Consider the following 21992-nt stretch of genomic DNA (forward strand, 5'->3'; position numbering starts at 1 on the left):
CGGTGCATTTGTAGATTGAGCCTCCTATTCTTATAACCTGCTGTTTCCAATTACTCCTTATGCCAAGGCTTATTCAAATAATTAGGACGTTCTTATTCCTCGCCATTCTAAACGAGCTCTTTTGGCATTTTGCTCACATTTATACTTTCCCAGAAAACGTATTCTACTCAGTGTTATTCAGCTACACACAAAAAATAATTCTGAGGGAAACTGTTTTCTCCTCCAGCTCTTTGTCATAATTCCGCACTGCCTTGAAAACAATCCTGAAACTTCAACCTGAACAAACACGATTGGGAAAAACAACACGATACCAGTCATTTCCTTCACTGTGTGGTGATTCACCTAGAAAGTCGATGAAAATAAAACATTTCCTGTTTTGTGTTTTTAATCCAAATGTTTGAATGAAGGAGATCAATCTTTTAGAGGTGAACAAAGAGGCTTGGAAAGGTTATTCCAAAGCCCCTTCAACACACCTGTGTAAAATTCACATTGTCTGCTTTGAACTGGATTATATGATAGCGTGGTCTCAGATAATACAGTTCAAAGCAGATCATGTGGATTATCTGATTTGATATTCTGGATTATCATACCAACCTGAGAGCCAGGAAAATGGTTCCATCTTGTCTCCTGTGCCATAGCAACATGCTATGCTAATTTTACATGTGTGTGTATGTATATGTATATATATATATATATATATAGAGAGAGAGAGAGAGGGGGGGGGGGAGAGAATGGCATCACTCCACCGGGCAAAACAACAAAACGAAAGGCCCCCAACCTCAAAATTTGACAACAGAACCCATCATCCACGTCTCTAGCTTCATACAACAAAACTAGACATCCCCAACCTCCATGGGGCCTAAAAAAACCCCAAAAACTGGAATTCTCCCTCAATTACTTTCACTATCTCCTTCGCTTTCCCTCAATTTACCCCTCAATCATAATAAAAACCAAAACAACAATAAACAGCTTCACAGGCAAGAAGCAGCCAGGCACTGAACCTGCGAGGCCATTCAGTGATAATCAAGCTCACCAATGCCAACATTGGCACTTGCCCTCCAAACAGACAACGCAATACAGTCTCACTTATCCAAGCTTCACTTATCTAATATTTATTAATACATAACATTACTCTATCTCATATGTAATAATTAACTCTGGTCAAATAAGAAAACAGAACAATAGCATCTCTAAAATCAGGACACTAAATGCAAAACGACACTCAGGAAAACAGACAGGGCAACTCCAGACAGGAAACAATCACACCCAGATAACACCTCCCAAAAAAGGATTCCCTCAACAAGGAAACACCCAGGCCTCGAACCTGCAAGGCCATTCAATGCTAATCAAGGTAACTCATTGCAACATTCATACTTGCTACACTCAGACTATTCATTACTATTCCACCTCCCAACCAACAATTCCACAAAGTAGAAAGCAGCCAGGCTTCCAACCAGCAAGACTATTCACTCCTCTTCAACCTGCCCAACCAAGATTTCCCCTTAATCAAAAACCCTCACTTTTGGAAGCCATCAGGGCACTCCCTCCCATTCAACCAGTCCAATCAAGGAGGCCCATATAGAGAAAGCACCCAGGCTTACAAGCAGCAAGTCTACTCACTGCAATTCCAATTGGCCACAGCAACGCGTTGCAGGGCACAGCTAGTATACACAATAATTTATAAATATATAATATATTGCATATACTTATAATATTGATAATATTATAATGCAATACAATATTATACTAATAATAATATTATAATAATACTAATTATAAATTATATATTAAACCTAATATTACTAATAATATTACCATATAATGATATAGTACAGTATAGTAACTTAATGCTTATATTGTGCTATGCTAATAATATATTGTATGTACATTTGATTTGTAAGCCGCTCTGAGTCCCCTCCGGGGTGAGAAGAGCGGGATATAAATGTAGTAAATAAATCAATCAAATTATATGGCTGTTTGGAAGGGCCTCAAGACATGGCTGACTCTACTCTGCAGATGTTTTGGGTTGCACTCTCCTTATCCCTGACTGCTGACCATGCTTTTAGGGTTTTGTAATCTAGAACTATCAAGACGATCTGGGTTGCTGTGAGTTTTCTGGGCTGCCTGGCAATGTTCCAGAAGCATTATCTCCTGACGTTTCACCCACATCTATGGCAGGCACCCTCAGAGGTTATGAGGTTTGTTGGAAACTAGGCAAGTGGGGTTTATATACCTGTGGAATAATGTCCAGGGAGGGAGAAGGAACTCTTGTGTTTGAGGCATGTGGGAATGTTGCGACTGGCTACCTTGATTAGCATTTAATGTGGCTAGGGGGCCGCTGCTGCTGACCTGAAAGTTGGCAGTTTGAATCCACAGGACAGGGTGAGCTCCCGCTGTTAGCCCCAGCTTCTGCCAACCTAACAGTTCAAAAACATGCAAATGTGAGTAGATAAATAGGTACCGCTTCAGCGGGAAAAGCAAAAGATGCTTCAAGCAATCATGCCAGGAGGAAATAACACAGGCTCCTCGGCTTGGAAATTGAGAAGAACACCTCCCCAGAGCCAGAGATGAGCACCGCCTCCAAAGCCGGAAATGAAAGGAGAAGCCTTTGCCTTGTTCGTGTTGTGTGTCTCACTGTATGTGAGTATAACTAAGGCATTGAATGTTTGCTTCTGCTTAATATATACTGTAATCCACTCTGAGTCCCTTTGGGGAGAAGGATGGAATAGAAATAAAGTGTATTATTATATTAATATTAGAAATAATATTTTTTTTATTTCTTGCCTGCCACTTCTCACGGTCCAAGGCGGGTCACAACAACACTAAAACACACATTCATCTAAAGATATTCTTCAAAACATGCATATTAAACACACATATTTCCACAAAATACATATTAAGATACACAAAACCAAAGATTAAACGTAAATCATTAAAACATTATATTATGTCACAGGGAATCTGCTGGAGATCACAACCTGAATTCCCACTTTGCCTTGGAAACACACAAAGGGGAGGGGAGAATCTTTGAGTGTGTCTACATTGCAGAATTAAACACAGTTTGATGCCGCTTGAAGTGCCATGGTTCAATTCCAAAGAGCTTCAACAAGGCCTTTTGATACCTTCTGGACCCAAAGAGCACTGGTGTTTTCCCCCTGAAAAACTCCAGCATAGCAAGTAGCCATAGCGATGAAACTGGTGTCAAACATGCATGGAATTTGCAGTGTAGACGTGCCTTTAAAGCCAGTCGCAATCCCTCAGCCTCCGAGCGAAAACATGCAATACAGATGGGGCATCCCAGTCCCTTCTACACTGCCATATACAGTAGAGTCTCACTTATCCAACATTCGCTTACCCAATGTTCTGGATTATCCAACCCCGTTTGCCTCCCGCCCCGATCCACAGCTGTTTCTCTAGGCAGCAAGGATTGAACTTTTTATGGATTTAATTTCCGACAATGTTGCTACTGTAAGTTCATTTTATGCCATTCTATCTTTATTTGTAGTCAATTTGTTAGTAGCCAATGTTTTTTAATCAATGTTTTCAATATATTGCGATGTTTTGGTGCTAAATTCATAAATACAGTAATTGCTACACAATATTACCATCTTTTGGACTGCTTTTGCTGTCAATTTCTTGTAAAACATGACGTTTTTGGTGCTTAATTTGTAAAATCATAACGTAATTTAACGTTTAATAGCTTTTTCTTAATCCCTCCTTATTATCCAACATTTTCGCTAATGCTGGCCCGTTTATGTTGGATTAGTGAGACTCTACTGTAATCCAGATTATCGAAGGAGATCATCTGCTTTGAAGTGGAGTCCACACTGTCATATAACCCGGTTCAAAGCAAATAATCTGGATTTTATATAGTGGTGCAGAAGGTGCCCCTGAGCTCAAATGCTTGTCTTAGGCCCCTTCTATGCTGAACCAGATTATCTGAGTCCACACTGACATATAATCCAGCTCAAAGCAGATAATCTGGATTTTATATAGTGGTGCAGAAGGTGCCCCTGAGCTCAAATGCTTGTCTTAGGCCCCTTCTATGCTGCCATATAATCCAGATTGTCAAAAGACATAGTTTGTGTTGAACCAGATTATCTGAGTCCACACTGATATATAATCCGGCTCAAAGCAGACACAGTAGAGTCTCACTTATCCAAGCTAAATGGGCCAGCAGAACCTTGGATAAGCCAATATCTTGGATAATAAGGAGAGAAAGCCTATTAAACATCAAATTAGGTTCTGATTTTACAAATTAAGCACCAAAACATCATGTTATACAACAAATTTGTCAGAAAACGTAGTTCAATATGCAGTGATGTTATGTTGTAAGTACTGTAGTTACGAATTTAACACCAAAATATCACAATGTATTGAAAGCATTGACTACAAAAATGCATTGGATAATCCAGAACCTTGGATAAGCGAGTCTTGGATAAGTGAGACTCTACTGTAGATTATTTGAGTCCACACTGACATATAATCCGGTTCAAAGCAGATAATCTGGATTTTATATAGTGGTGTAGAAGGTGCCCCTGAGCTCAAATGCTTGTCTTAGGCCCCTTCTATGCTGCCATATAATCCAGATTGTCAAAGGATATAGTTTGCTTTGAAATTGGCTGCTATGGCTCTTTTCTTAAAAGCGGTTTAGAATTGTTGTTTGTGTGTGTGTGCGTATGTATACATATACATTGAAATTTAGTTGTTTAAGTGTTTTCAAAAAAATTTTTCTTGATTGTGCATTGCTTGAGGGGCCTGGTAGAGAAATACATGTGTTGAATGCATGCAAGAGTGGTTGAATATAAAAAGGAAAGTCAATAGACATGGTCAGATTGAAGGCTGAAGCATGAGGTTTTTAGACAAATGGATCTAATTTACATATGTTTTAAATGTTATAATGTATTTTTATAGTTTTAATTGATAATATGTACTGTTTTTGTTTTATTATTATGTTCTTGGCATTAAACGTTGCCAACTGTTGTAAGCCGCTCTGAGTCTCCCCCCCCCCCCCCGGGTGAGAAGGGCGGGGTATAAATGCTGGAAATAAATAAATAATAATAAATAACTAGATTATCTGAGTCCACACTGACATATAATCCGGCTCAAAGCAGATACAGTAGATTCTCACTTATCCAAGCTAAACGGGCTGCCAGAAGCTTGGATAAGCGAATATCTTGGATTATAAGGAAGGATTAAGGAAAAGCCTAATAAACATCAAATTAGGTTATGATTTTACAAATTAAGCACCAAAACATCATGTTATACAACAAATTTGACAGAAAAAGTAGTTCAATACGCAATAATGTTATGTTGTAATTACTGTATTTACGAATTTAGCACCAAAATATCACGATATATTGAAAACATAGACTACAGAAATGGCTTGGATTATCCAGAGGCTTGGATAAGTGAAACTTGGATAAGTGAGACTCTACTGTAGATTATTTGAGTCTACACTGACATATAATCCAGCTCAAAGCAGACAATCTGGATTTTATATGGTAGTGTAGAAGGTGCCCCTGAGCTGAAGTGCTTGTCTTAGGCCCCTTCTATGCTGCCATATAATCCAGATTGTCAAAGGATATAGTTTGTGTTGAACCCAGATTATCTGAGTCTACACTGACATATAATCCAGCTCAAAGCAGACAATCTGGATTTTATATGGTAGTGTAGAAGGTGCCCCTGAGCTGAAGTGCTTGTCTTAGGCCCCTTCTATGCTGCCATATAATCCAGATTGTCAAAGGATATAGTTTGTGTTGAACCCAGATTATCTGAGTCCACACTGACATATAATCCAGCTCAAAGCAGACAATCTGGATTTTATATGGTAGTGTAGAAGGTGCCCCTGAGCTGAAGTGCTTGTCTTAGGCCCCTTCTATGCTGCCATATAATCCAGATTGTCAAAGGATATAGTTTGTGTTGAACCCAGATTATTTGAGTCTACACTGACATATAATCCAGCTCAAAGCAGATAATCTGGATTTTATATAGTGGTGCAGAAGGTGCCCCTGAGCTCAAATGCTTGTCTTAGGCCCCTTCTATGCTGCCATATAATCCAGATTGTCAAAAGACATAGTTTGTGTTGAACCAGATTATCTGAGTCCACACTGATATATAATCCGGCTCAAAGCAGACACAGTAGAGTCTCACTTATCCAAGCTAAATGGGCCAGCAGAACCTTGGATAAGCCAATATCTTGGATAATAAGGAGAGAAAGCCTATTAAACATCAAATTAGGTTCTGATTTTACAAATTAAGCACCAAAACATCATGTTATACAACAAATTTGTCAGAAAACGTAGTTCAATATGCAGTGATGTTATGTTGTAAGTACTGTAGTTACGAATTTAACACCAAAATATCACAATGTATTGAAAGCATTGACTACAAAAATGCATTGGATAATCCAGAACCTTGGATAAGCGAGTCTTGGATAAGTGAGACTCTACTGTAGATTATTTGAGTCCACACTGACATATAATCCGGTTCAAAGCAGATAATCTGGATTTTATATAGTGGTGTAGAAGGTGCCCCTGAGCTCAAATGCTTGTCTTAGGCCCCTTCTATGCTGCCATATAATCCAGATTGTCAAAGGATATAGTTTGCTTTGAAATTGGCTGCTATGGCTCTTTTCTTAAAAGCGGTTTAGAATTGTTGTTTGTGTGTGTGTGCGTATGTATACATATACATTGAAATTTAGTTGTTTAAGTGTTTTCAAAAAAATTTTTCTTGATTGTGCATTGCTTGAGGGGCCTGGTAGAGAAATACATGTGTTGAATGCATGCAAGAGTGGTTGAATATAAAAAGGAAAGTCAATAGACATGGTCAGATTGAAGGCTGAAGCATGAGGTTTTTAGACAAATGGATCTAATTTACATATGTTTTAAATGTTATAATGTATTTTTATAGTTTTAATTGATAATATGTACTGTTTTTGTTTTATTATTATGTTCTTGGCATTAAACGTTGCCAACTGTTGTAAGCCGCTCTGAGTCTCCCCCCCCCCCCCCGGGTGAGAAGGGCGGGGTATAAATGCTGGAAATAAATAAATAATAATAAATAACTAGATTATCTGAGTCCACACTGACATATAATCCGGCTCAAAGCAGATACAGTAGATTCTCACTTATCCAAGCTAAACGGGCTGCCAGAAGCTTGGATAAGCGAATATCTTGGATTATAAGGAAGGATTAAGGAAAAGCCTAATAAACATCAAATTAGGTTATGATTTTACAAATTAAGCACCAAAACATCATGTTATACAACAAATTTGACAGAAAAAGTAGTTCAATACGCAATAATGTTATGTTGTAATTACTGTATTTACGAATTTAGCACCAAAATATCACGATATATTGAAAACATAGACTACAGAAATGGCTTGGATTATCCAGAGGCTTGGATAAGTGAAACTTGGATAAGTGAGACTCTACTGTAGATTATTTGAGTCTACACTGACATATAATCCAGCTCAAAGCAGACAATCTGGATTTTATATGGTAGTGTAGAAGGTGCCCCTGAGCTGAAGTGCTTGTCTTAGGCCCCTTCTATGCTGCCATATAATCCAGATTGTCAAAGGATATAGTTTGTGTTGAACCCAGATTATCTGAGTCTACACTGACATATAATCCAGCTCAAAGCAGACAATCTGGATTTTATATGGTAGTGTAGAAGGTGCCCCTGAGCTGAAGTGCTTGTCTTAGGCCCCTTCTATGCTGCCATATAATCCAGATTGTCAAAGGATATAGTTTGTGTTGAACCCAGATTATCTGAGTCCACACTGACATATAATCCAGCTCAAAGCAGACAATCTGGATTTTATATGGTAGTGTAGAAGGTGCCCCTGAGCTGAAGTGCTTGTCTTAGGCCCCTTCTATGCTGCCATATAATCCAGATTGTCAAAGGATATAGTTTGTGTTGAACCCAGATTATTTGAGTCTACACTGACATATAATCCAGCTCAAAGCAGACAATCTGGATTTTATATGGTAGTGTAGAAGGTGCCCCTGAGCTGAAGTGCTTGTCTTAGGCCCCTTCTATGCTGCCATATAATCCAGATTGTCAAAGGATATAGTTTGTGTTGAACCCAGATTATCTGAGTCCACACTGACATATAATCCAGCTCAAAGCAGACAATCTGGATTTTATATGGTAGTGTAGAAGGTGCCCCTGAGCTGAAGTGCTTGTCTTAGGCCCCTTCTATGCTGCCATATAATCCAGATTGTCAAAGGATATAGTTTGTGTTGAACCCAGATTATCTGAGTCCACACTGACATATAATCCGGCTCAAAGCAGATAATCTGTATTTTCACATGGCAGTGTAGAAGGGGCCTGGGTGTCTTTTGGGAATACTTTCACACAGCTGTTGTGAAAGTATCAAACCCACATTGAACTGAATTACATGGCAGTGTGGACTCAAGATAATCCGGTTCAAAGCAGGCATTGCCCAAATGTGGAGGTGGGGAAGGGCCCAGAGACGTCAAAACCCACGCCTGCTTCATAGACACACAGCCTGGAGACACAATAACAATGAGGATAATAATCTATATATATAAAAGGCTTTTGGCATCACGGCGACTCACAAAGCAACAAAACCCAACACCCCCCAAACTCTAAAATTGGCAACACAATCCATCATCCCTGCCTCCAGTAAGATACAACACAATCACACAAAAAACACAATCACAACACCAAAAAAAGGCCAAAACCCACAACAGGCAACGTACACATGCGCGTGGAACTCAAAAGTATTTTTCGGGACAGGGAGCATGGGCGGGAACTTCTACTATTCTTATTCTTATTGCCATGTTTTCTATATTTTGTAATATATATATAAAATACAAAATAATAAATACAGCCAGACATTGGAGCTGCAAGGATATTCAGTGCAATTCAACCAGACCAATAAAAGATTAACCTTCGTAAAAGGCGACTAGGCTTTGAAACAGTGATACTACTCTGAAGCTGACCAACCAAAGATTTCCCCTAGGTAGCAAGCACCCAGGCTTTGAACCACCGAGGCTATTCATTACAATTCTACCACCCCAAAAAAACATTCCCCTAAAAGGCAACTACCTAACCTTCCAAGCAGCAAGCCTATTCCTTTCTATTCCACCTCACCAAACAAGGATTCACATAACAAAATGGCCAGGCTTTCAGGCTACAAAGCTATTCACTGTTGTGTTGTCGAAGGCTTTCATGGCCAGGATCACAGGGTTGTTGTGTGTCTTTCGGGCTGTGTGGCCATGTTCCAGAAGCATTCTCTCCTGACGTTTCGCCCACATCTATGGCAGGCATCCTCAGAGGTTGTGAGGCTCACAACCTCTGAGGATGCCTGCCATAGATGTGGGCGAAACGTCAGGAGAGAATGCTTCTGGAACATGGCCACACAGCCCGAAAGACACACAACAACCCTATTCACTGTTATTCCACCTACCTAACAAAGAATTCCCATACGCCACAGCAACGCGTGGCCGGGCACAGCTAGTAATAATAATAATAATAGTTGGGCTGGAAGCATGGGCAAGGCCCTGGGCCTTTAAGAAGGCGCGGGTGCCACTCTCTCAGCCTCCCCGCGGCTCTAGCCCCCTCCGTTCCGGCGCGCCCAACTAACCGTTGCTGCCGGCCTCTCCTTCCTCCTCCTCCGCCGCCGTCCTTCCTCCTTCCTTCGTTCCTTCCCTTCGTTCCTTCTTTCCTTCCCTCCCGCCTCCCTCCCTCCCTCCCCTCAACCCCTTCACAGAGCCCAGAAAAACCGGCGCCTTACGTCATTTCCGTAACGCAAGCCCCGCCCCCCTACCCCAAGCCGGGCTCCCTCTACGCAAAGAGCGCAAAGGGCCTTCCTGAATCGCAAGCCGCGCGACTACAAGCCCCAGGAGGCGCTGCGCGGGAGCCGGATGTGGGAGAGGCGCTAAGCCCCGCCTTACAAGGCGTGGCTTCCGCCCCCGCTTTGAAGGCGGTTGGACAGACAAAGAAGGTGAGGGCGGGCAATCCCCAGGATGCTTTGCGCGGCCCCGTTGAGTCTTAAAGGGAACGCGCATTCTTTGGGAGATGGTGGTGGCGGGAAAGAAATAAGGTTCTTCTTATTATTATTGTATACAATAATAAATATATACAATATACTGTATATACTCGAGTATAAGCCTAGTTTTTCAGCCCTCTTTGTAAGACTGAAAAAGCCTGGCTTATACTCAGGTGAGGGTCCTGGTTGGCTTATATTTGAGTCAGCTTATACTCGAGAATATATGGTACATATATTATTTTTCTCTATTATTATTAGTATTATTACATTTATTATTTTTCTCTTTTATTGTTGCTACTATTACATTTATTTTACTCTATTATTATTATTATTATTATATTTATTATTTTTCTCTATTATTGTTGCTACTACAGTAGAGTCTCACTTATCCAACGTTCTGGATTATCCAACGCATTTTTGTAGTCAATGATTTCAAAACATCGTGATATTTTGGTGCTAAATTCATAAATACATAAATTACTACGTAGCATTGCTGCATATTGAACTACTTTTTCTGTCAAATTTCTTGTATAACATGATGTTTTGGCGCTTAATTTGTAAAATCATAACCTAATTTGATGTTTCATAGGCTTTTCTTCATAGGCAGAACGTTGGATAAGCGAATATGTTGGATAATAAGGAGGAATTAAGGAGAAGCCTATGAAACATCAAATTAGATTATGATTTTACAAATTAAGCACCAAAACATCATGTTATACAACAAATTTGACAGAAAAAGTAGTTCAATATGCAGCAATGCTACGTAGTAATTTATGTATTTATGAATTTAGCACCCAAAAATCAAGATATATTGAAAACATTGACTACAAAAATCCGTTGGATAATCCAGAACGTTGGATAAGCAAGTGTTGGATAAGTGAAACTCTACTGTAGTCGTATAGTACAATATATTAGTATATAGTGCTTATATTGTGCTATCCTAATAATATAATATAATACAGTACATATAATATTAACAATATTATAATGTAATACAATATTATAATAATAATACACTATTATAATTGTATATTTATATTACATGCAATATTACTAACAATATTGCAGCATAGTGGTATAGTACAATATAGTAATATATAGTGCTTATATTGTGCTATCCCAATAACATAATATATTGTATATACATATAATATTGATAATATTATAATGTCACACAATATAATACACTATTATAATTGTATATTTATATTACATGTAATATTCCTAATAATATTGCAATATAGTGGTATAGTACAATATAATAATTTATAATGCTTATATTGTGCTATGCTAATAATACAATATATTGTATGTACATATAACTTGTAAGCCGCCCTGAGTCCCCTTCAGGGTGAGAAGGGTGGGATATAAATGTAGTAAATAAATAATAAATCCAGAGGAAATAATAATAATAAATACAGAGGCTGCATGATTTGGAGGGATGGAATTATAAAGTATCAACAGATGGTGTAAAAGACCTTGCTAGGATTAACAATAGAAAGGGGAGAGAGAAAGCTGAGGTTTGCAAGCAGCTGAAGGTTATTGGATCAAGTCCTTTGAAAAATACCAAGTTATTTTCCACTGGCCGTGAAAGCAAGCCTAGAAGGCAGCCAGGTTGCATTTATTTCTCAGAAAACGTCAGAAGGATATGGTTGTTGACAGAAGAAAGAGCTGTTGCATCAAATTATTCGGCGCAGCGATAACCACAAAACAACCTGCTCTAGAGCCGGGAACTTCTGCTGCATTAATTCTTATGCAAACTGGCATTTATTTGCAGATCAGGAGACAATTAAGAATTTCATGATTTAATTTTGGGCCCCAAATAGGTCACGTTTGCAACAATATGTATTAAAATGATTTTGAAATACATTTGACGTATGTATTTTAAAGCAATTCTTTTTTTAAAATGCTATAATAATAATAATAATAATAATAATTATTATTATTATTATAATTATTATTATTATTATTTATTTGTATACTGCTCTATCTCCAGGAAGGGACTCACGGCGGTTTTCAATCAGTGCAAAACAACATCTATATATATATATAAAAGGGTAATGGAATCACGGCACCGGACAAAACAACTAAAACAAACGCCCCACAACCTCGAAAATTGACAGCACAACCTCTTATCCACGCCTCTACGTTCATACAACAAAAAGAAAAGAAAAATTAAGTCCTAGCCACAGCAACGCGTGGCCAGGCACAGCTAGTACAATATAAAGGTAAAGGTTTGCCCTGACGTTAAGTCCAGTCATGTCCAACTCCGGGGGTTGGTGCTCATCTCCATTTCTAAGCCAAAGAGCCGGCGTTGTCCTTAGACACCTCCAAGGTCACGTGGCCATAGGCATGACTGCATGGAGCGCCGTTACCTTCCTGCAGGAGCAGTACCTATTGATCTACTCACATTTGTATGTTTTCAAACTGCTAGGTTGGCAGAAGCTGGGACTAACAGTGGGTGCTCACTCCGCTCCCCGGATTCGAACCTGCAACCTTTTGGTCCGCAAGTTCAGCAGCTCAGCGGTTTAACACACTGTGCCACCGAGCGCCCCATTGAAGTCTGTATTTTTAAGGAATTCTTTTTTAAAATACTGTAATAATAATAATAATAATAATAACAACTTTATGCAAAACAACATACAATATACAATAAGTTAATACAGTACAACGCTGCTATTTATCCACACAAACTTCAAATCTATCCATCCATGCAATCTGTTCTATCAATCTATCCATCCATCCTTCCTACCTGTGCACAAACTATATTTCCTATGGGTTGCAGTAAGTTTTCCGGGCTGTATGGCCATGTTTCAGTAGCAGTATCTCCTGACGTTTCACCCACATCGATGGCGATGTTGCAATTGGTCTGCTTGATTAGCATCAAATAGCCTTTCAGCTTCAAAGCCTGTCGGGAATTCCTGTTTTCTGGGTGTTGCCAGTTGAAACTCGAACTATCCGAGACCTACTTGCCTTTCGGAAAGCCTGCAAAACCTTGCTCTTCCGACAAGCTTTCAATGGGTGAAAAACTCGGGGCTATGTCTATTTTTATTGTTGTTTTTATTGTTTTTATTGTTACAGTAGAGTCTCACTTATGCAACATAAACGGGCCGGCAGAATGTTGGATAAGCGAATATGTTGGATAATAAGGAGACATTAAGGAAAAGCCTATTAAACATCAAATTAGGTTATGATTTTACAAATTAAGCGCCAAAACATCATGTTATACAACAAATTGGACAGAAAAAGTAGTTCAATATGCAGTAATTCTATGTAGTAATTACTGTATTTACGAATTAAGCACCAAAATATCACGATGTATTGAAAACTTTGACTACAAAAATGCGTTGGATAATCCAGAACGTTGGATAAGCGAGTGTTGGATAAGTGAGACTACTGTATTTTAAAGCTAAGTGTATTGTTTTAATCTATTTCTGTAAACCGCTCCGAGCCAAAATGGGAGTAGCGGTATACAAGTTTAATAAATAGATAAATTTAAGAAAACGGGGGGGGGGGGGGGGATTCCAGACGGGAAACAATCGGGGCCAGCTAACACCTCCCGACAAAGGATTCCCCCAGGCAGGAAGCATCCAGGCTTTGAAGCTGCAAGGCTATTCAATGCTAATTCAAGCAGGCCAATGGCAACATTCACACAAGAGTTCTTTCTCCCACCCTGGACATCATTCCACAGATATATAAACCTCCCTTGCCTCTGAGGATGCCTGCCATAGATGTGGGCGAAATGTCAGGAGAGAATGCTTCTGGAACCTGGCCATACAGCCCGGAAAACGTACAACAACCCAGATATACTTTGGTGAGGCCCAGCACTCTTCGGCAGAGAAGGCTAAATGCATCGTAAAACTACAACTTCCATGATTCTCTAGCCAGTTCAAGTGGGATCAATCAGCATTAATTCTGCAGTGTAGATGCATCCATTGTGGGAAGTCTTAAGGGACAGAACTGAAGCTTTTCCAAGCCTGCCCTCTTGTGTCCTTGGGGTGCAATTGCAGGCGAAGCCAAAATCTTTTTTACATATATAAATTTTATTAAAGTTTCAGATAACCTATACAGTGAAGGTGTGAGAACAAATGTGTTTATAGGAAAGAGGGGTGAAAGAAATAGGTAAAACAGGAAGAGAAATAAAGAGAGGAAAAGAATAAGAATAATAATAATAATAAGAAGAAAATTACTAAATAAATGAATATACAGTAGAGTCTCACTTATCCAACACTCGCTTATCCAACGTTCTGGATTCTGCTGGCTCTTACACAGTTACTTTAAAAAGTTTCGATTACTTTTTCTTGTTTCTTTTCTCTTTACTGTCAGCATCTTCTTACTCTCAATCTGTATTTAACCAAACTTCTGTTTAAATTAACACCTTCATTTGCTCTTCTCTCAAATAATTTTTTATCAGATCCCAATTTGTTTGTTTTTTCAGTCTGCCATAATTATTTTTAATAAATAAATCAGCTTATCCATATTTAGCACTTTGGCCCAGATTCGTATATTCAATTCATGTTTTTAATATCTATTTTGTATGCCGACTTTTTATGACGGTTTTTATCAATATTGTTGTTTTATTGTTGATTGTTTTGTTTTATTGCATTGTTCGCTTTTATATTGTTTTGTCTGGGCATGGCCCCATGTAAGCCGCTCCGAGTCCCTCCGGGGTGATGGGGCGGGGTATAAGAATAAAGTTATTATTATTAATATTATTATTATCCATATTCATTATTTCCAACACCTTATTTAACCAACAATTTAACTCAGGGGTTTCTTTCTTTTTCCAGTATTTGGCATATGTCATTCTTGCTGCCGTAGTAAGATAGTTAAAAAGAATTTCTTTATTTTTTTTTTCTTTTTCAATGTTAAGCATCCCCAGAAGAAAGTATTTTGGGTCCAGATTTATTTTAATTTGCAACATCTTTTGGATTTTTTGGTGGATTTCCTTCCAATAATTCTTCGCTTCTTCAAGATATTTCAGGTTGTGATAAATTACCTATTTTTGGAAACAGGCGTACTAAAAATATTAGAGAATATTTAATCCATACAGATTTAATCACTCCCATTAGTACACCGAAGAGCACCCTGAGAGGCCATTATCCTTGTGGTCACTGTAAGTGTTGTCCTCAATAATAATAATAATAATAATAATAATAATAATAATAATAATAGTAATAATAATAATAATTTATTCTTGTACCCCGCCCCATCTCCCCGAAGGGACTCGGGGAGGCTCACATGGGGCCTTGCCCAACATCACAATATAAAATCAAAACAAAAACACAAATTTACAACAATAAATCAACAATCTTGAGATTGTCCTCAATAAGTCCTCAATCTTGGAAGACCAAGGAGATATAAAATTATAGGAACAAAGTGGGCACCACACTAAAACATTTTTCCACTTGTAATAGCAGCAATGTAATCTACCTCTTGACATGTGACTGTGATCTCTGGTATATCGGTAAGACAACCAGACCCTTGAGAATCAGAATCTCTGAACATAAATCCAGAATCAAAAATTTATCTACAGAATCTCTTTTATATTCACACTTCACCCAATACAAGCATTCATCAACCTCATTTAAATTTTGTGCTCTGGAATGCATCTCTCAAAAACCTTACATGGACTTGGAAAAACTATTATCCCAAAGGGAAATGTACTGGATCTTTAAGTTTAAAACCTTTTCCCCTCAGGGACTTAATGAATCACTTAATTTTAGCTGTTTCCTTTAAATTACCAAGTACTCTTTAAAAACCTTTGAATGAACCTCCAGAATCACTCGCAGTTGAAATCACCACAAGCAGAGTCACTCAGTGAAGGCATTAGGCACTATCTATATATATAAAAGAGTGATGGCATCACGGCAACCCACAAAACAACAAAACTACAGGCCCCCCAACCTCGAAATTTGACAACACAACCTATCATCCACGCCTCTAGGTTGATACAACAAAAAGAAAAGAAAAATAAAGTCCTAATTAGAGAGAGAGGAATAATTGCTTTTATCCAATTGCTGCCAGTTAGAAGGCTAAGCTCCTCCAACTTGGTCTCCTAGCAACCCAATAAAAAAATAATAAAAAACACTAAAAAGTAATACAATAAAATACTATAATAACAGAAAATAACTCAAAATAATACAAGAAAATAATAAAATATAATAAATAAAAATATAACTTACAATAAAATTAATAAAAAATTGCAAATAACGTCAAATAAAAATTACACAACAATTTTTAACCAACACCACCACCACTTTGCCACAGCAACGCGTGGCCGGGCACAGCTAGTGTAAGTATAATACTGTAATATGGGTTACCTTTACTTCTGTTAATACTGCTAGTAAAATACTTGTTACTCTATGTTTTGTTTTAGATAGAAATTCATTGTTGCTGAGTTTAACAACTCCTGAAGAAGGGGATTTTCTCCCTGAAACAGGGTCAAAAATACCCAGGGACCCCTGTAGACTTGGGACTTTATTTGGACTTTACTTTTGAAGACTTTTTTGAGAGCGGTGCTCCATCATTATTTTCTTCATTCCAGTATACAGCAACACGACCAACCATCTGTTTGGAAGATATTTTCATTGACTATGTATCCCTGAAGCCTATATACATTGGAACCAATACCAGACTTGAATAACTTTTGTGTTAGAGCTGTTGCTCCTTTTCATTTTGTCGGGTACGGCCAAATTGAGCTTTGTACGGGGAACTGTAACAATATATGTCATTTATTTATTTATTTGTGACATTTATATCCCAACTTCTCACCCCGAAGGGGACTCAGGGCGGTTTACAAGTATATATACATACAATATATTATATTATACAACTATATCGCAATATTATTAGTAATATTGCATGTAATATAAATATACAATTATAATAGTGAATTATAATTATTATTACATTGTATTACATCATAATATTATTATTAATATTACATGTACAGTAGAGTCTCACTTATCCAACATAAACGGGCGGGCAGAACGTTGGATAAGCGAATATGTTGGATAATAAGGAGGCACTAAGGAAAAGCCTATTAAACATCAAATTAGTTTAGGATTTTACAAATGAAGCACCAAAACATCATGTTAGACAACAAATTTGACAGAAAAAGTAGTTCAATACGCAGTAATGCTATGTAGTAATTACTTTATTTACGAATTTAGCACCAAAATATCACAATATATTGAAAATATTGACTACAAAAATGCGTTGGATAATCCAGAACGTTGGATAAGCGAGTGTTGGATAAGTGAGACTCTACTGTATATACAATGTATTATAATATTAGTATAGTTTGGACACATTTTCTTTGTACATAGACTATCGTATGTTTGTATAGATACTTTACAAGTATTCTGGGACTTTGTATAGGCTTACAATAAATAGGCAAAAATTCAATGTCTGCAACCAATACACTAAACAACAGTTCATATAAAAACAACGTAACATTACAGAATAAAAACACATTGTACAAAATTTAAAACATATCCAAGTTAAAATCCATTCATCCAAAATCCTAATAGTGTTTTCTGTGTACTCTCGGGTGGAGCTTTTAGCTGATCAGAAGCTATTTAGTCAATTGACCAATTTGGTCAACAGACTCATAAAAATGGTCAAATAATGATTAAGCATTTTGAAAGAACTGACTTCATTAAAAACAAAGGAGATACTTCACTTAGGACTGACTACTTGATAAAACAAAATGGTTAACCGTTACTGTAAAATATAGAAAACGGTTTAAAGCAGCACTGAATAAATTAATTTTTTACAAAAATAAGTACTGTACTTCACCGAGTATTTTTCTTTTTGCTTTTATTCTAAACATGTTGAAACATGACCTACCTTACAGGGCTGGTGTGCAAACAACCATTTTAAACATAATAACCATTATAAATAAAAATAAATAAATTAATTCTTAGACGGTAGCACCAGGGGAGGAGCTAATTTACATAGGGGCGACTTGATTGGTCATATGTAAATGAGCGGGTGTCAGAATTTGAACAGGGAGATAACCAAGAATGGCAGTTGGAAAAAAACTCAACTATTCCAAAAATCAGTTAGGACTGGGAAAGTTAACTGCTAGGTCATGAAAGTTAGTTGTCAGTGAATATAAGTCAGGAGTGTGTTAACAAAAAGTAGTATAAGTTGAGAATAGTTGAGAATCTGCTCCTGCATAGTAAACAAGTGAATCTTTCTGTGTATAAAAATTTGTATGAAGAAAAGCTCTAACGAAACCTTGTTATTCAACCAAGAAAGCAATATACAAATGTAACCAACACGCTTTCGTTGCAAGATCTCGTTAAATAAACTCAGTTACTGTTTCGTGCTGTAACGAAACCTTGTTATTCAAACAAGGAAGCAATATACAAATGTAAACAACACACTTTCATTGCAAGATCTTGTTAAATAAACTCAGTTACTGTTTCATGCTGTAACGAAACCTTGTTATTCAAACAAGGAAGCAATATACAAATGTAAACAACACACTTTCATTGCAAGATCTTGTTAAATAAACTCAGTTACTGTTTCATGCTGTAACGAAACCTTGTTATTCAACCAAGAAAGCAATATACAAATGTAACCAACACGCTTTCGTTGCAAGATCTCGTTAAATAAACTCAGTTACTGTTTCGTGCTGTAACGAAACCTTGTTATTCAACCAAGAAAGCAATATATAAATGTAACCAACACGCTTTCGTTGCAAGATCTCGTTAAATAAACTCAGTTACTGTTTCGTGCTGTAACGAAACCTTGTTATTCAACCAAGAAAGCAATATACAAATGTAACCAACACGCTTTCGTTGCAAGATCTCGTTAAATAAACTCAGTTACTGTTTCGTGCTGTAACGAAACCTTGTTATTCAACCAAGAAAGCAATATATAAATGTAACCAACACGCTTTCGTTGCAAGATCTCGTTAAATAAACTCAGTTACTGTTTCGTGCTGTAACGAAACCTTGTTATTCAACCAAGAAAGCAATATATAAATGTAACCAACACGCTTTCGTTGCAAGATCTCGTTAAATAAACTCAGTTACTGTTTCGTGCTGTAACGAAACCTTGTTATTCAACCAAGAAAGCAATATACAAATGTAACCAACACGCTTTCGTTGCAAGATCTCGTTAAATAAACTCAGTTACTGTTTCGTGCTGTAACGAAACCTTGTTATTCAACCAAGGAAGCAATATATAAATGTAACCAACACGCTTTCGTTGCAAGATCTCGTTAAATAAACTCAGTTACTGTTTCGTGCTGTAACGAAACCTTGTTATTCAAACAAGAAAGCAATATACAAATGTAACCAACACGCTTTCGTTGCAAGATCTCGTTAAATAAACTCAGTTACTGTTTCGTGCTGTAACGAAACCTTGTTATTCAACCAAGGAAGCAATATATAAATGTAACCAACACGCTTTCGTTGCAAGATCTCGTTAAATAAAACTCAGTTTCTGTTTCGTGCTGTAACGAAACCTTGTTATTCAAACAAGGAAGCAATATACAAATGTAAACAACACACTTTCATTGCAAGATCTTGTTAAATAAACTCAGTTACTGTTTCGTGCTGTAACGAAACCTTGTTATTCAAACAAGGAAGCAATATATAAATGTAACCAACACGCTTTCATTGCAAGAGCTCATTAAATAAACTCAGTTACTGTTTCGTGCTGTAACGAAACATTGTTTTTCAACCAAGAGTGCTGTCTCTGATGTGGCTGATGATCCCTCCGATGATTCGTGTCACTTGCCTGAGAAGAGAAAAGAGAAAGTTTGGGCCTTCAACTCTGGCCTTGTGACCTCGATGAAGTTGGTCACCAAGGCGAGCGGACACTCCAGGAACCATACCTCCAGGCGAGTGCTGCCTCTGATGTGGCCGATGATCCCTCCGATGATTCATGTCACTTGCCTGAGAAGAGAAAAGAGATAGTTTGGGCCTTCAACTCTGGCCTTGTGACCTCGATGAAGTTGGTCACCAAGGCGAGTGGACACTCCAGGAACCATACCTCCAAGCGAGTGCTGTCTCTTGATGTGGCCGATGATCCCTCTGATGATTCGTGTCACTTGCCTGCGGAGAGAAAAGAGAAGGTTTGGGCCTTCAACTCAGGCCTTGTGACCTCGATGAAGTTGGTCACCAAGGTGAGCAGACACTCCAGGAACCATATCTCCAGGCGAGTGCTGCCTCTGCTGTGGCCGATGATCCCTCCGATGATTCGTGTCACTTGCCTGAGAAGAGAAAAGAGATAGTTTGGGCCTTCAACTCTGGCCTTGTGACCTCGATGAAGTTGGTCACCAAGGTGAGCGGACACTCCAAGAACCATACCTCCAGGCGAGTGCTGCCTCTGATATGGTTGATGATCCCTCCGATGATTTGTGTCACAGGAGGCTTTATAGTCGAGAGCTCCTGGTTCTCCAAAGATGTTAAAGAACTCAGCTCGTCTTCATCTTCCTGCTCTACCAAAGGAGATTCTACTGAAGTCTTGGTGGCCGCACTACGTTTCCTGACATAGATGACAAAGGCGAAGACCAGAAGAACGTGCCACCAAAAAATAAACCAGCAAGAGTCTGCATCCCACAGGAGGAAGAAAGAACAGTCATCCGACTCCATCTTTCCACCCGTGATATGGAATCTCTCCCAACCGTCTCTCATTGAGCCAGAATCAGCTCACAATCTAGAACCGATCCAGACCTTCCGTTCCTATGGACACAGTTGAGGATCAACACTGGCCTTTCGAAGGTTCTGCACAACACTGTCGACTCTGAGCAAACACAATTACTTGCCTGTTTTGACGTACATACTTACATACATGTGCCAAAGAAACAGCAAATGCAAAGCACCCTCATGTTACCAAAGACCCCAGACCTCTCCTAATAAAAGATATACATAAGTCGAACTCAAGGATTTATGGTTTTACCAAGGACAGAGGACCCGAGGAACTAGAAACGGCCTCTGTCCCCAGACCCCCATGCATCCCCGACCCAGTGTTTGGCTTGGCCGCATAATCAGATCAGTGGAATAATAATAATAATAATAATAATAATAATAATAATAATAATAATAATAATAATATCTGCCTAGAAGATCAGGGAGCAGAGGACTCTTACAAGTCAAACAAGCAGTCAAAGAAGAAGAACATGCCCTGGTGGAATATGTAAAGCAAAGGGAAGAACCTGCTTTGATTGAAGTCAAAAATCAGAAACTCATCACAGCACAGCAGACAAAAAACCAGTACAAGAAAACCGCACTACAAACTAGAGCTGACGGCTGGCACAACAAAACATTGCATGGAAAGTTCCTTGACAAAATTGAAAGAAAAGCTGATAAGGCCTCTCTCCCTGGACCCCCATGCACCCCCAACCCAGTATTTGGCTTGGCCGCATAATCAGATCAGTGGAATAATAATAATAATAATAATAATAATAATAATAATAATAATAATAATAATAATATCTGCCTAGAAGATCAGGGGGCAGAGGACTCTTACAAGTCAAACAAGCAGTCAAAGAAGAAGAACATGCCCTGGCAGAAGATGTAAAGCAAAGTGAAGTCAAAAATCAGAAACTCCTCAAAGCACAGCAGACAAAATATCAGTACAAGAAAACCGCACTACAAACTAGAGCTGACAACTGGCACAACAAAACATTGCATGGAAAGTTCCTTGACAAAATTGAAGGAAAAGCTGACAAGGAGAAGACCTGGCTCTGGCTCACGAATGGGACCCTGAAGAAGGAGACAGAAGGCCTGATCCTTGCAGCCCAGGAGCAAGACATCAGGACAAAGGCAATTCAGGCCAAGATCGAAAAATCAGCTGATGACCCAAAATGCAGACTGTGCAAGGAAACCGACGGAACCATTGATCATATCCTCAGCTGCTGTAAGAATATCGCACAGACAGACTACAAACAGAGGCACAACTATGTGGCAATCTAAGGGCAGGTAAACTATACATCCCAGTACCTACA

At 38.4% G+C, this 21992-nt stretch overlaps 1 protein-coding gene and 1 long non-coding RNA gene across 3 annotated transcripts in view; one reads left to right on the forward strand and one right to left on the reverse strand.

The window, feature by feature from the left end:
- capn15 (calpain 15) overlaps positions 1 to 9724 on the reverse strand; it is a 128522-nt gene extending 118798 nt beyond the window's left edge. The window contains exon 1 of one of the 2 annotated variants that reach the window (XM_062964706.1): positions 9617 to 9724. The gene's annotated coding sequence lies outside the window, so the exon portion shown is untranslated. The remainder of the gene's footprint in view (positions 1 to 9616) is intronic. The other variant, XM_062964707.1, reaches the window with a different exon arrangement.
- Positions 9725 to 10011: 287 nt separating this feature from the next.
- LOC134294175 (uncharacterized) lies at positions 10012 to 18458 on the forward strand. Its single transcript, XR_010001144.1, has 2 exons — positions 10012 to 10075; positions 16401 to 18458. It is a non-coding gene; the product is annotated as an uncharacterized LOC134294175 (long non-coding RNA).
- Positions 18459 to 21992: the final 3534 nt, after the last annotated feature.

This window comes from Anolis carolinensis, unplaced genomic scaffold, assembly GCF_035594765.1.
Source record: "Anolis carolinensis isolate JA03-04 unplaced genomic scaffold, rAnoCar3.1.pri scaffold_13, whole genome shotgun sequence".
Classification (NCBI taxonomy): Eukaryota; Metazoa; Chordata; class Lepidosauria; order Squamata; family Dactyloidae; genus Anolis; species Anolis carolinensis.